Source organism: Chrysemys picta, chromosome 1, assembly GCF_011386835.1.
Source record: "Chrysemys picta bellii isolate R12L10 chromosome 1, ASM1138683v2, whole genome shotgun sequence".
NCBI classification, from domain to species: Eukaryota; Metazoa; Chordata; order Testudines; family Emydidae; genus Chrysemys; species Chrysemys picta.
The window spans coordinates 157,050,679-157,065,693 of record NC_088791.1 but is presented as its reverse complement, the minus strand read 5'-3'; the positions used below and the strand labels follow the sequence as shown (position 1 = coordinate 157,065,693).

The 15,015-nt window shown below is 41.6% G+C and overlaps 2 protein-coding genes across 9 annotated transcripts in view; one reads left to right on the top strand and one right to left on the bottom strand.

Moving 5' to 3' along the window:
- Window positions 1-15,015, top strand: part of CMSS1 (cms1 ribosomal small subunit homolog) — a 363,702-nt gene that overhangs the window by 277,064 nt on the left and 71,623 nt on the right. The window contains exon 1 of one of the 5 annotated variants that reach the window (XM_024100755.3): window positions 6,523-6,664. The exons of the other annotated variants lie outside the window; for them this stretch is intronic. The gene's annotated coding sequence lies outside the window, so the exon portion shown is untranslated. Of the gene's footprint in view, window positions 1-6,522; window positions 6,665-15,015 lie in introns of those variants that run through there. 5 annotated transcript variants of the gene reach the window in all.
- FILIP1L (filamin A interacting protein 1 like) overlaps window positions 1-15,015 on the bottom strand; it is a 303,273-nt gene that overhangs the window by 271,468 nt on the left and 16,790 nt on the right. The window lies entirely within an intron of this gene.

Here is a 15,015-nt window from a genome sequence, read left to right as displayed (position 1 = left end):
TGCTATGACAGAATTGAATGCACAGGCACTTGGGTTTTGTAAGCATTTGACCTTCAGTCCTGAGCTTCACAACACACTTGAGATATATTTGCATATGCTATTTAAAATCTGTACAGTTGTTCATTGGGCCTTATATAGAAATTCACATTATCCTGTTTCACTGTGTCTAGGCGATGGAATTATGTACAAACCTGGACTTTCTAAATGTTCCTAATGTTCCACCACTTCCCTCCCCCAGAAAATTTTGACTTTGTCAGAAAACTCAAGATCACCAAAGTTTGCACTCACAAATACACATTTGTTTTGGCCAAAAGTGGACACTTTCTGCAGAAAACGTTGTGTAATTGAAAATCCATTTTTCCATTGAAAAACAGCTCTTTTGATGGAAAATTTTTCAACCAACACCAGCAAGAGAATGTGAACATTTGAGGTCACAGATGGATATTAAAGAGCAGCAGTTGGAGAAAATATTCTTTCCCCAAAACTCAATGTTTTGCACTCAGCAGAGCACTTCCCCAGAGTTAACCTTTTGCAAGATAGCTTTGATTTATGTAAAGTCATGACATGAGAAGACATAGTTTTTGATAATGCATATAGGCTTTGATGAGTTTGGGGCTGAACTAAAAGAGAATTGAGGCTGGGATTTTCAAAGTCCCTAGGGACTCTGTTGTCCAAATCCCATTGAGAATCAATAGAATTTGGCCACCAAAATCCCTTAAACTGCAGGCAATTCAGCACCTGAGAAAAATTAGACCATGGATTTCTAGGGTGCAACATCATTTTAACTAATAGGACTTTGAATATTTTTTGTACAGACAATCAGTTTACAATAGGAATTTTCTTCACTGGTTTATCGAGACCTTAGAATGTTCCATAAGTGTTTCATATAGGTTGCTTTCGAGGGCAAGCATGTCTGCTTCAGAGTGATTTTTTTCTTTCTTTCCAAAACGTTTTAGTGATGATTATATTTATTTATTTACTGTTATCAGTAAATATTTGAGGAAAAACAAAAATCTGAAAGATTGTTCATCCTAGTAGATGTCCCATCTGCGTGCTGCTGGACAGTTTTGAATGGTTTGTAATTTAAAGAAAAGAGGATTTTTTGTGGGAAAGGTGTCAATCTGAATTCTTTGCTTATTCCGAGAGAATAAAAAAGCACTAAAGATTTCCCCGAGCGTTCACCCTGCAACATTCTAGCTACTGATTCGATGTCATTAATCTGATTCTCTGAGATTGCATTATTATGGCAGTTAAAAATCAATTGACAGAGTCTATTCTTAGCACCAAGAAACTTTATATGCATCTGTATGAAAGTGACAGATATGCCAGAGTCAAGTACTCAGAATGCTTAGACTGATAAAGGACTCATTTCGAATCAGGCATCCTCAATTTTGCACCTGCAGTGAATTGCTAGTGTAACCCACCTTAGCCCCTGTAGTTCTTTGTCCCCTACTACTGACTGGATCGCATGGGAGATTTGAGTCTGCCCATTGTCGCCTGCCACAGGACCAAGTCCTTTAGCTCAGTCAGCAGAGGCTCATGCTTTTAGATCCAGAGATCCCATGGTAATTCCCCACAAACCATCCATCCAGGGGGTTATCACACTAGGAAAAAGCATGAATGAACTGCAGGCACAAGACTGTGATTTATTTCATTGTGGGCACAAAATTGTTTAAAAATCAGGGCTGCAATATTTACCTTTCCCCTTTCTTTAAAAATACTAGTATTTCTCGAGTTGCCCTTGTTATGGTGTGGTTCACGTGAATTTTTCAACACATCACACTGGAAGAATAATCTTCAGCCTTAAGGAAAACTTGGAACAACTCTTTGAATACAGGTTAGGTTTTCTTAACATATGCAGGGAGAAATCCAGGCCCTCCATGCTTTTGCCTTCTTAAAGAAAAACACATAACGATTTACATGGACTGTGCATCTTGTCCTCACCCTAGCACAAAGAACATTCAGGTTGGGATGTTCAAAATGTTCAACATTGGCTTAATTCTCTTCCCACAGAAATGAACTGGAGCTTTTACTATTGACTTCAATGGGATCAGAGCTGAGCCAACACTGAGTGCTTTTAAAGATTTCACCCATGGAGTGTACAAGCCACAGGATTTAGGGGATGTTCGAAAACTTGTGGTCTGTAGTTCTTTCTTTATAGATATGCACATATGCCCAATCTGAAGGTTTAAATGTTGCCATTCCTTGGTACCATAGCTACATATCCTTATTATATGTTAGTACCTTTGTAACCCTGGCACACTCTTTACTAATTTTTGTGTTTTAAATTTCTTTGACTAACAAGTGTATTTAATTACTACCAAACACTGTTTACTTCTTGCTCATGGATGGTAAAACCTTAAAGCCAGTTTTTCATAAATATTTCCAGGAACCTGGTGCAACCTTGATGATGTGAGAACAGCTAATGAGATCAGTCCTAATTCTTACTTATCTTGGGCTTCAGCCCTTCCGCAGTTGTTCTTCAATAGTGAAATTCTTGGTTCAGAGCCAGTATTGAGAGATGGAACCAGCATGGAGGAATTGTGTCGTTCGCTGATAGCTGATGGCACTGTAATTTGGGAAAGTCAAAATTCTGAAAGCTTCACAAAGCAGTAATCTGAGATGCAGCCATTTTATCAAGGGGCAGTTGTGAAGCTTTTGACACTATATGGTGTCAAGACATAACTGAGGAGTAAGTCACTGACAAGAAGACCTGTAAACATTCTGACAGTGGTGCTGGAACAATTTGTATAGTGGGGAAGCTGAGAACCATTGAAGCAAACTGTAAACCCTGTATATAATAGAAACAACTTCAAAGCCAGGGGTGCGGCAGCATCCCCAGCACTCCTAGTTCCAGCACCTATGAGAAAAGAGCTTCTCTACACTGGCAATTTACAGCACTGCAACTTTCTCACTCAGGTGTGAAAAAACATCCCTCAGAGTGCAGCAAGTTTCAGCGCTGTAAAGCGCCAGTGTAGACAGTGTACCAGCACTGGTAGCTACGCTCCCCATGGAGGTGGGTTTTTTAGAGCGCTGGTGGAAGTCTCTCCCAGCACTCTGCCGCGACCACACAAGCCACATTAAAGTGCTGCCGCGGTAGCGCTTTAGCGTTGCCAGTGTAGACTAGCCCAAAGAAAATGCATTCTGAGCAATTTGTGGATGAATTAGGTGTCTAGTCTTCTTTTAGAACCCTTACAAGTTTGCTAATGCTTACATAAAGGGTCTGCCTAGTTCTGTTTGTTAGATACCTTCTTTAGTTTTCTTCATTTTGCTTTCCTTGTTGCTCCATATTATTGCATATTTTAAAGTAGATTTTAAAAGAACTTGAACCAGTGCCCAGAGCTACATGTCTGCAAAGCAGCTTTGAAGTACAGGTAACTTTAAACTTGAGGTCGTTTGAAAAATGTTGCTCCAGGGACTCAACCATTAAATATTATCCCAGCATTTCCTTAGAGATTTTACGTGTACTGTGCAGTTCCCTATAGTGAAGTGCAAAAGCATTTGTATTGTCTATTTTATAAACTGCAGGATTATATGTAGAGTTTTTTTGGAAAGACCTAGTGTTTTACAGGAGTGGGAAAATCCAAATTTTAAGCTAATGTTTAGCAGAACATTGATTCCTACTATATGTCCAAGTAATAGGCTTCATAAATTATATTGTCACTGAGAATAAACATGTTCTGACTACATTTCCAGTTTAAAAAAATTACTGGCTATCTAATTTTTCAATTAATCCCTCCATTTGAACTCTCTGATGTTTCTTGAGTACATTTTTTGCCATAGCTGAAAGAGATGAGTTGGAAGGGAATAACTGACTTTTCTGCAAGCAGCACAGGACAGTTTCTTAACTTCATTTAGCTAGGTCTTTAAATGTTGAGGGGCATCTAGTTCACAAGCCTTTCCAACCAAGAACAATTATCCCTCCAATTCAACCTCCTCTTTTCTTAATCCAGGGCTGCTGGAACAATTTGTATAGTGGGGATGCTGAAAGCCATTGAACCAAACTGTAAACCCTGTATATCAGTGGTGGGCAACCTGCGGCCCATCAGGGTAATCCACTGGCGGGCCATAAGACCGTTTGTTTACATTGACCGTCGGCAGGCACGGCCGCCTGCAGCTCCCAGTGGCCAGGAACAGCGAAGTGCAGCCACTGGGAGCTGCGGGCGGCCATGCCTGCGGACGGTTAATGTAAACAAACTGTCTCGCAGCCCACCAGCAGATTACCCTGACAGGCTGCAGGTTGCCCACCACTGCTGTATATAATGGAAACCACTTCAATCCAGGGGTTGCGGCAGCACCCCTAGTTCCAGCACCTATGATCCCCTTGCCCTTAATCTACCCAGGAAAGCCTGTTGGGTGTATGGAAAACTGGACATAGTATTGTTTTTTTTTTAACATCACGAATGTGCTAGGCACATTGTTTTTTTCATTTTTGTTCCTCTCTAGACTTGAACTAGTGTTGCTTAATCTACAGTATCACTATGCAGTGCTCAGAGAAATGTTCATTGTAAATATAATTGTTGCAGTTCTGATTTGTCTACCTAGCTGTTTCTTTTATTGTGCTTTAGATTGAGGAGACAAGATGCTGGCCAGAAATACATCAAGGAGAATACTTCCTTATGTATTCAGGGGAAAGGTAACATTTATCTCAGTGGGCTACTGAAACTGTTTGAATGGAAAGTGTCTTTATTTGAATGGCTTGGTTAACTCTCAATAATATTCCACCTCATTGCAAGAAAGCTTCTGAGAAGCCTGAGCACCAGTAGAAACTACTGGAAAGGTGTTGGGGTTTTTTTTTGGTGGTCTGGACTTAGTGCTTCAGGGTTGGGGCATCTCATGCAGCTTCTAGCACTCCCCAGTATACATTGTAATACAGGTTGTTGACAACCAGTTGCATGTACAGTATATTCCCCATAAGATGTGTTGCTAACACACACTTATACTTGTTACTGTGCATGCTGAACATTATGAAAATGCATAGGGGGTTGTGTTGGATTAACCATGGTAATGAATAATGTGCTGAAATGATTCTTTATTTAGAGTACTGTTATGTTCTTTTTCTATAGCTGGCAAGGTCACTCTTCAGAGTTGGATAACATACATTACATCAATTTCTTTAGCTGTTTTTCCTCATGGAACTTCAAATGTTTAAAGTATTTTAAGTGGAGACAATCTTGACACTCTTTAGCTGTTGTAAAGCACAATCTGACCGAAGGTGACATACTACTGGGGAAGGTTGTTATGCCGTTTAGATATAACCAATAAACATCTCCTTACTCCAAAAGCACTAGAAAAGCCAAATTGTTAAACTGAAGTGAATTGTTCTCTGTGCTACTTTACAATAGGAGCTGACATGAAATGTCAGTGAGGGATTAATACATGCAGCCTGCTGCTGTCAAGGATTGCGGTTAAATACTTGTGCCACTTGGTCAAACCACGATGTCAAGCTGCGGTGAGCGTTGAATTGCTAAAGTCGCCTCAGGTTACCTGACTTGGGTTTGTACGCAAGCGGGGAAGGTGATTGACTGGCAGAGTTACTCAGTCAACACTGATCTTAGAAAAAAGTCAAATAACAGGCTCATTTGAAATAATATTTCTTCTTCCCGATGTTTCATCAATGGCAACAGCATTGGGGGGGGGGGAGGTTGCAGTGAAAAGTAATACCCACAGCATTGCCCCAAAGAAGAATAAGTCTGTTAAACGGCCCTATTTAAATTATGTTAATTCTTCTTGCCACCTGGTTCGGATACATTCATGGTTTCTCAGCCGTACTCAGAGTTGATAGAAGTGCTTCTCTTGACATCCCATCAGTGGTTCCCTTACTGTCATCCAGGAACGTGTGAACAGATTTTTACTATTGTAAGAATCTGTTTGTACCACACTTCTTCCTCTAAACCAAACCTGAGCCTTTTAAAAGACTTGGATCTATTCCGCAAAGGAGCTCCCTCCCACTGACCTCAGCTCTCTGATGGCCACTCTTCCCAGCCCTGTTCCTCCCTCATGGCCCTGTCTGCTTGCTCCCTCTCCTCAACAACCTCCACATGCTGCTGCATTACTTACCCAGGCACAACTTTTTCCAGTGAAGGAGCCTTCTATCTCTCTTTTAAGGGAAGAGTAAGCAACTTGTGTCTTGGGCTCTGTGGCATTAGTAATAATAATGCAGTGAATAATGGTTAAGTAGCATTGCTGCTACTAAATTTGGACAAAGGTACAAGACTAGCCAGGGATCCTCTTAAACCAACCACACCTTATCCTTCTATTTCTCAAGTGAAACAATAAGGCTCAGTTGTGTAGTGGCAGCACAATTACAGGAGTGAGACGGAGAAAGACCCATATCCCTGTTTACAACAGGGCTGAGTTCCCATTGAAGTGAAAGTCAGTACACAGCTGGCTGGCCTTTTTCTCACCTGACAGTCTTCCTCTCCCTAGCTTAATGATCAATACGGGGTTCAATCTTTGCCCTGTGCCCTGGCTGTAGCTCCAGTACATATCTGTAATTCATTTTCATGAGGTTCATTTAATTTGTTCTCTGACTCATGGGGTACACAAGACATCTGTATGAGGCAGCTGAAACTCCAGAGCAAATTAACACATGAATAACTGAACAGAAGGTGTGCACAAAGTATTGAAAAATACGGATACTAATCCCAAACTGGTCATTAAGGTAAGGCGGGGAAGTGGTTGCTGGCCACTGGTGGAAGTCAGATGGTTTGAGTGCAAATGGGGAGGAGGCTGAACTGAGGTAAGCTGCTACAGAGTCCCCAAAATTGTAGAAATGATTGTATTTGGTCATCTAGTCCATACCCTTGTGCTGCCATGCAAGGGTTCCAGACATCAGCTCTGTTATCCTGATCATGGGCTGTGGGGGGGGGGAGGGTGAGCACCCAATGAAATTTTCTAGCAACCACTTCAAACAGTTGGGAAAGTTACAGGTAAGGAGCAGCTTCCAAACCCTTCTCATAATCAGGAGGCTGCTGTGACACTAGAGCCTTTGAGGAGGAAAAAACACATTAATGATAGCAAACTATCAGCAGGTCTCTGAGTATCCCCTCCCCTCAGCCGGCTCTAAGGCAGTTTGTTATTGCCAAGTCAGTGATCTCTCCTGCACTGGTTACAGAAGAGCAAGCTGGAGGTCTGTCATGTCATGAGAGAATAAAAGAGAGAATGAATAAATGAGAGAATAAATTGAGTGGATCAATTAAAAAGATAGAGATTGATTCAGGGTGGGTTGAAATATTTAGGGATATTTTTAATGATATCCTTACATTGAAATTGTCAGTTTATCCCTTGGCACCTGTGGCATATTCCACTGTTGGCATTAGGCCACAAGGGTTCTTCATTCAAAGAAAGTATGTTTAAAAAAAGAAAAGAAAAAAGTAAATAGAATGTTCTCAACGTGGTAATCACTAGTTATGAAAAACGGCATTCCTGAGTTTAAAAGAGAAGGATGCCTTCTGGAAGGAAAAGTCCTACATTTCAAGCATTAGGGTCAGATAGATTTTCTGCCAACCCTTCTCCCTGCCCCCAACTGTGTGCTTATGCTCAGATTTGGCTTCCGTCAGATGATATAAAACAAAAAGAAGTTTGTACCCTACATTCTTTGAATTCTTGAATTCAGCATTGGGTCAGTTATGTGCATCCCAAGTTGCTGTCTGTGTTTGTTCATCAGATTATATTTATATTTAAATATATAAATATATTTATTTATATTTAAGTTCTGTGAGTTTATCTCTGAGCTGGAGTCCTATGAATTAGCTAATCTGAGAAGGCAAGGTTTTTAAAAAAGACATCATGTGTATAACTCCACTTATGTTTATATTTGTAGATGCACAGACACTGAAAGCTTAAGATGCAGTCTTAATTGCTGTTGAACTGCTGTTGAACATAAAAAAATGTATTTTTCTGTCCTTAATAAGCTTTGTTATATTTTTCTTATATTTGTTATGAGTGAGGAGGCACTTCTCATATAAGCTCCTATGTCCAGGTGCTCATGCTACACTGAAAAAAAATTACCCTTTGTGTTGGTATTTTTCTTGTTCTCGGCTTTCAGATGATTATTAAAATGTATTTACTCGCTCTGGAGTTAATGCATAAAGGCAAGGGAATAAAGCAAACTGTTCATGCCCTTTGAAATGTAAGGCTAGATCTGATTACATTTACACCAGCATAGATTAAATCGGAATTTGGCTGGTTCCATTTGCCTAATGGTGGAAATAGCTGTATGCAGCTTGGTGTATGAAAGGCAGGCGAAGAGTGAGGATGGGGAACGGGATTTGTAAGATCGACAGTACACTCTTGTTATACTTTCTGTGTATTTTTTAGCCTCCCTAAATCATTATGGGTGAGAGTCAGTGTTGGCATAATTCTGCTCCAATTGAAGTTCACTGACTTCAGTGAAAAGTGTTGGGCCAATGCTGGCTGCTTTTGAAAAATCTCACCCTATAACTACAACACTCTCCCTATTCAGACTGTGATACAGACTTTAAGGGCCTGATTTTGCATCTCTTGCTTCTGTTGGCGAGCCCTTATCCATGTGAGCAGTGCTACTGAAGTCAAGGGGACACTGCTTTTCTGAGTAAATGCTTACGAACATGAATACGGATTGCACAACTAGGCCCTAATATAGGGTTACCATGTTTAAAAAATAAAAAAAGAGGACACTCCACGGGCCCTAACCCCACCCCTTTCCCACCCCAGCCCCGCCCCTTCCCGGCCCCGCCCCAACTCCGCCCTTTCCCCGCCCTTCCCCAAAGTCCCCGCCCTAACTCCCCCTCCTCCCTCCCAGCCACGCAAAAAGGGCTGCCCAAGTGCTACCGGCTTTACAGTTTGCTGGGCAGCCTCCAGACCCTGCGCCCCCGGCCGGTGCTTCCCCAGCGCAGCTGGAGCCCGGGAGGGGAAGCGCCCAGCCGGGGGCACAGGGTCTGGAGGCTGCCCGGCAAACCATGAAGCCGGTAGCACTCGGGCTTCGGGCAGCCCCTATGCCTCCGGACCCTGCGCCCCCGGCCAGGCACTTCTCCTTCCCGGCTCCAGCTGCTCTGCTCCTCCCCGGACTCAGACTTCGGCTCTGTTTAAGAGCCAAGCTGCCCAAGCCAGCGCTACCAGCTTCGGGCAGCCCCCCTTGCCTCCGGACCCCGAGCCGCCGGTTGGGCACTTCTCCTCCCCGCTCCAGCTGCTCTGCTCCGGTGGCGCAGGGTCCGGAGGCACGGTGGCTGCCCGAAGCCGGTAGCGCTGGCTTGGGCAGCTTGGCTCTTAAACAGAGCCGAAGTCTGAGTCCGGGGAGGAGCAGAGCAGCCGTGGGAGAGGAAGTGCCTGGCCGGTATTTTTCCCGGACATGTTCGGCTTTTTGGCAGTTCCCCCCCGGACGGGGGTTTGATTGCCGAAAAGCCGGATGTGTCCGGGAAAAACCGGACGTATGGTAACCCTACCTAATACTTTGAATAAACGTGCTAATAGCTGAGCACAGTGGTCCCTGCAGAACCAACAACCAGAGAAATTAAATGCAGAACTACATATTCTAATTGCATCATTAATGGTGGGATTTTAATTGCATTAAAGTCATCTTATTTGAATGTATTGTTCCCACTGCAGCAATAGTGACATTACACATATGTAATAAGCATTAGGGATAATTAGTACTTGTATATAGCATGCTACATTTTTAAATTACTGGACAAAAATTAATCCTCACATCTCCTGTATGAGATAATTAATAAAATTAGTGTGATTTAGTGAATGGGGAGCTGGACTGGGAAATGGGAGACCTGGGTTCTTTTCCTAGCATTGTCACTGACTAGATATGTGACTTTAGGCAAGTCACTTCACCATTCTGCACTTCATCCCCTATTATAGGGATAACTTACTTTCCTTTGTAAAGTATTTTGCACTTCTGTAACCACTTTCATTTGTAGATTTCAAAGTATTATAATTTATCACATTTACATAAGTTCAAGAATGCACAACTAGACTTGCTGTTTGAACCATAAGTTTGAATGCCCTGATTTTTGCAGGATTAGAATTTCAATCTTAACATTGCACAGTATTGTCGCTTGTTTTAACATTGCTTTTGCATTTAGTGCACGCTGCGGTTGAGTTGGAATGGCAAACTAATATTACAGCTAAAGATAATTCTAAGAAGGGAGGAAAGAGCCAAGCTTACAGATGTGGAACTTGGAATGGTACTTGCCCATAAATAGATATCACTTCATTAAGAAACAGGATACAAGTTCTAAAACAGTGTTAATGTCTAGAGTCAGGGGGTTATATTACACTCACCTTCAGCATGGATTCTCTTTTCCAGACATATGACTATTCTAAGAAAAGTGGCTCATGGTTTTTCGAGATTTGTCACCAACCTATTTATTGACAGATCAATCCCTTCTCATGCAATCCAACTTTAAAAGCAGATATATTATAGCAATAATGGCAGCAACTGCTTTAGTTAAGGTTGCATAATAGTTTCATATCTAACTCCCGTGTTTTCAGTTGCTCATAATTTTTTGGCTGAAATTTTCTTGGCCTTGTCTGTGGCTGAAGATAATTTTTTTTTTAAGTTTGAGCAAAAATGGTTCAGCCACGTTTTGAGTACTAACAGAATATAAAAATATACTTTGTGTATTATCAATAATCAGTGATTTTTTTTAAACAAACACACACCCCTTTTCAGCTGAAGCAACTTGGGTTTGAAAATTTGGATGTGACAGAGAAATAGCCCTCACTGAAAAGTGGCCCGAATGCTCCAGAGGCCATTGTTTTTGACTTAATCACTTGATGTGATTTTTTCAAGGCTGAAACTGAGCATGGGAAGTAGACATTTCCAGGTCAATTCATAAAGAGAACTAAGGAATTAATGCATGTTCATCTCCAGCTAATTTAGCTGAGTAGTACATTGAAGTATATTGCTGAATATTGGTAGGGAGACCTGGACTGGGGAAAGTGTCCTGAATGCTTTGCAATGTTCAAAGGCTTGGTGGGATGTCTTATGCATAACTTAGTAAAGTGTTAATGTTTGATGGCAGAGTGTGTATAGAAAAATAACGGGGACGATCGCATCTTTCCAGTCCACACAATGCCTGGCCCTTAGACATGGTTTTAGTTTCGTACTTCCATAATCTGTAACTCTTTATTTTTGAAATAGGCTTATAACATTGCTTTGCTTGATTAAAATGTTCCTGGAAAATGTGGATTGCACCATATTTTTGCTTGAAGAAAAACATTTACTGAGGCCAATGTAAGCAAAATTCCATTCTCCGCTCAATGTCCATTTGAGCTGCTCTACATGCTGCATCCTTGGGCAGATCTTGGCTCTTAAACCTATGTCTGTTAGCTAGCAGCCTGTCAAAATTATTGTTTAGTGGGCAAACAGGTAATAGGGAAATTAAGTGTTGTTGTCATATGGTGGATATGGCTTCAAAGAAAATTGTAGTTTATTCTGTGACCCAAATTCAGAAGAGTCTGAGTGACTCTATAGAGAATCTTAATTTGGTGCAACATACATATTTATCTGGCCTTCCTTCAATGTGTTGACCACTTAGATTCCCTCAGGCCTGTTTAGACTTCCTCACATACTGTTGCATAACAGTAAGTGGGTGTAATTAGGTCCAATGGAGTTTGGGTATGAAGAGTCTCACTTCTTCCACCTTGTACATGTGACACCTGATGGTCAGGATTGAACCTGGGACCTCAAGATCTAAAACATGAAACTACAGCTAGAGCTAAAAGACCCAGTTTATCAGAGGTGGTGGGAGACTGATAAACCTCTTTATATGGTATAGCTACTGCAGGGGGCAAAGACGCACTTGGCTAGGGTAGGATATACTTCACCTCTGAATTTGGCCCTCACTTTAGGAATCTCCTTTGAACTAGTTTAGTAAATAGACTAATATAGCTAGATAGCAAAATGATTGCATATAACTCCTTGTTCTCCCCAAATTGCATAAACAACTGATTCCTTGGAAGTGCAAACTGATTTTCAGAGGTTTCGAACACCCAGAGCTCCAGTTTAAGTGAGTCGGAGCCACAGAAGCTCAGCACCTCTGAAAATCAGGGCTAAGGTGTCGCAAGTTGAGAACACAAAAGTGGAGAAATTTAAAAGAAGTGACCTCTTTTGATGTTTTTAACCGTAGCGTTTGAGAGCTGTTATGCATGGCAACAAATGCCTGTATGTGCATGTACTCTCATACACAGGGGAATGTTGGCTGCCGACCACAGTCTTGTGCAAGGTATAAATACTTGGATAGACTTTAGGTGGATGAGTGTCTATAAAACTTCGGAGCGCTTAGTTTACTGTGGATGACACAAGCTTGAAGCCATGTGCTAATACGATAACAAGCGTGGTATAAATGCTTAGGTAGGCAGGTATATAAATCCAATAATTTTGATGTGGGCAGAATACCTCAGAAAATAGGTAATTCATCTTGTCAAAAATATGTTTTTAAAAGGTAATATTAACTATGACATCTTTATCAACTTGTTCTGATGATGAAATGTGGGTGGGGTGACCTATTCATTTATACAGTTTCTGTATAATTACCCATTAAAAAGCTTCCTTTGAGTCTAAGATTATCATGCTAACATGTTCTAAATCCAATTTTTACTGAAGAAAATAACTGTAAAATTAACTGACTTCTGCTAACTGGTAGCAACTTATGTGAGCTCCTCCTCCTTGGGAGATGCGGGGGGGGGGGGGGGGGGAAGCAGAAGGGAAGGAAGAAAGGATCTAGGGGATCATTAGAGAAAACAGCCTCCAGAGAAGCCTATGAAAGCTTAGGGGACAGGCTGTGTACAATGGCTAGGCTGGAGGTAGCTGTGGAGGAACAAGTTAGGGGAGACAGTCAGGATTAATGGCGATAGGTGGCAGTATAAAACCCACAGATAAATGAAGTAGAGCTGGGTGAAATTTTTCACCTGCAACTCGTTTAGTTGGAAAATGCAGATTCAATGACATTGAAACATTTTGCAAATACGTTTCTATTTCATAAAATTGTTCAGTTTGAAATAAAATTCTGAACAAGTCAAAAAGTTTCATTGACCTTTTCATAACGAAACAGTTAGAATTTTCAGTTCAAAGCAACTTTTCAGTTTATAAATTTCCCGCAATTTTATTTAATAAAAAAAATCAAAAACCTTTAAAAATGGTCAAAATGGAAATGAAACAAAATAATGTTTTTTCAACTTTTTCAATTTGCCAAAAATCCCAAAATTTCATTTTTGGGGTTGACCCAAAACAAAATATTTAAAAAGTTTTTTTGAATTGCCAGCAAACCGAAAAATCCATTATTCCACAGCTCTAAGATGAAGGGAAATAATATCAAACCCTTAGCATTTTTGTTTGCAAATCCATAACGAAGAAATAAGTAAAGTCACATTCACAGGTTCTGTAGCTTTATGGCAGTAAAGAAACCACAAAGTGTGGACCATTTTCTGTGGTCTAGACATACAAATATATGCACGTATAGCCCCTCCCCATATCTCCCAGCAAAAAAAAAAAAAAAAAAATCAATGCTATGAACTGGAGATCTCCACTGCATACTTGGTGTTTAGGAGACAGAGGTCTTCAGTCTATTGTGGGCGAGAAGGAGGGCTCTTTTGTGCATTTAAGGCACTGGGCTGCATCAGGGTTGGTGTGGAACCCAAGTAGCTCCAAGGTGCATAAAGCTCAGAGCTCCTCTGCATGCAGGAGGAATGTGATTGGTTGCTAATACACCTCTTAAAGGAGTACAACATGCATGTTCCTCCATGTTCTCTGTTCCCTGCTTCCTTTGAGGAGGGATAAGTTCTGTGCAAGAGAGGGTATATGTCCGGGGCAGGCCTCCTTGCATCCACCCTTCCCTTTGTGCAGGGCCGGCTCCAGGCACCAGCATTCCAAGCAGGTGCTTGGGGCGGCAATCTGCAAGGGGCGGCAGTCCGTGTGTTTTTGCCCCCCAAACAGCGCGCCGAATTGCTGACGCGACGGTGGGGGCAGTCCGTGTGCCGTTAGGGCGGCACGCGCGTTTCCATGGCGGCAGCAATTCGGAGGCAGCTTCTGTCTTCAGCTGCCTGCGGTGGCTGCCTCTGGCTGAAAACAGAAGCTGCTGCCAAATTGCCGCCGCGGCGGAAACGCACGTGCCGCCCTAACGGCACACGGACTGCCCCCACCGTGGCAATTCGGCACGCTGCTTGGGGCAGCAAAAACAGTAGAGCCGGCCCTGCCTTTGTGCATCTGCATGACTGGTAAACATAAAAAAAAAAGTAAGAAAATGTGAGATGAATATTCAAGGGTGAAACTTACTTTAGGCAAAAAAGGGTGGGACATTTCAGTTTAAAAGCAATAAAGTACACGCATAATTGACGGTGATGATAATGGATTTCCTTTGCCAGTGGAAGCGATAAAGACTGTCTGGGAAAAATTATCCTTGCCAAGCACCTATTTCTGCAATCCTTTTATTTTTTTTTAACTTGACAGTACTAGAGACATGCTATTTTATAGTGGGTTTAACAGCAAATATTACAGTAGTAATTTATAGCAGAAAACAATTACAATTTTATAAAGACAATTACATTCTTAGGCCCATGTAAATTATTTCCAGACTGGAAAACAAAGATTTGTGTCTAGCAATAATTGCTTGTGGAACCAAGGCTTAGGGAGAGTTTAGACTGAAAAGCCAAAAGGATAAAGCATCAAATTACTGCATTAGAACAAGGCCCAAGCCCAGCTTTTCTACTTGGAGAGACAGTTTCTGTACAGACGTGCAAGTTCCAAGCATTCAGATATTTTGCATACTGTGCTACCAGCCGAGTGCTTAGCTCAGGTTTCAAAAGAGCTGAGGTGATGCATTTAACACCTGCTGTGTATGCTGAAGGTTAAAACTATGTTCAAATCAGAACAACATGAACAGAAACTACTGATCTAACTGCTCCGGCAAGCAACAGGAATGGGAAATCCCCCACCAGGAAAGGTTGAAAGCAGCAACAAACACACACAGCGCTGCCTTAAATTATCTAGAATTTCCCTAATTTTCCATTTTTCCTCCCCGCTCC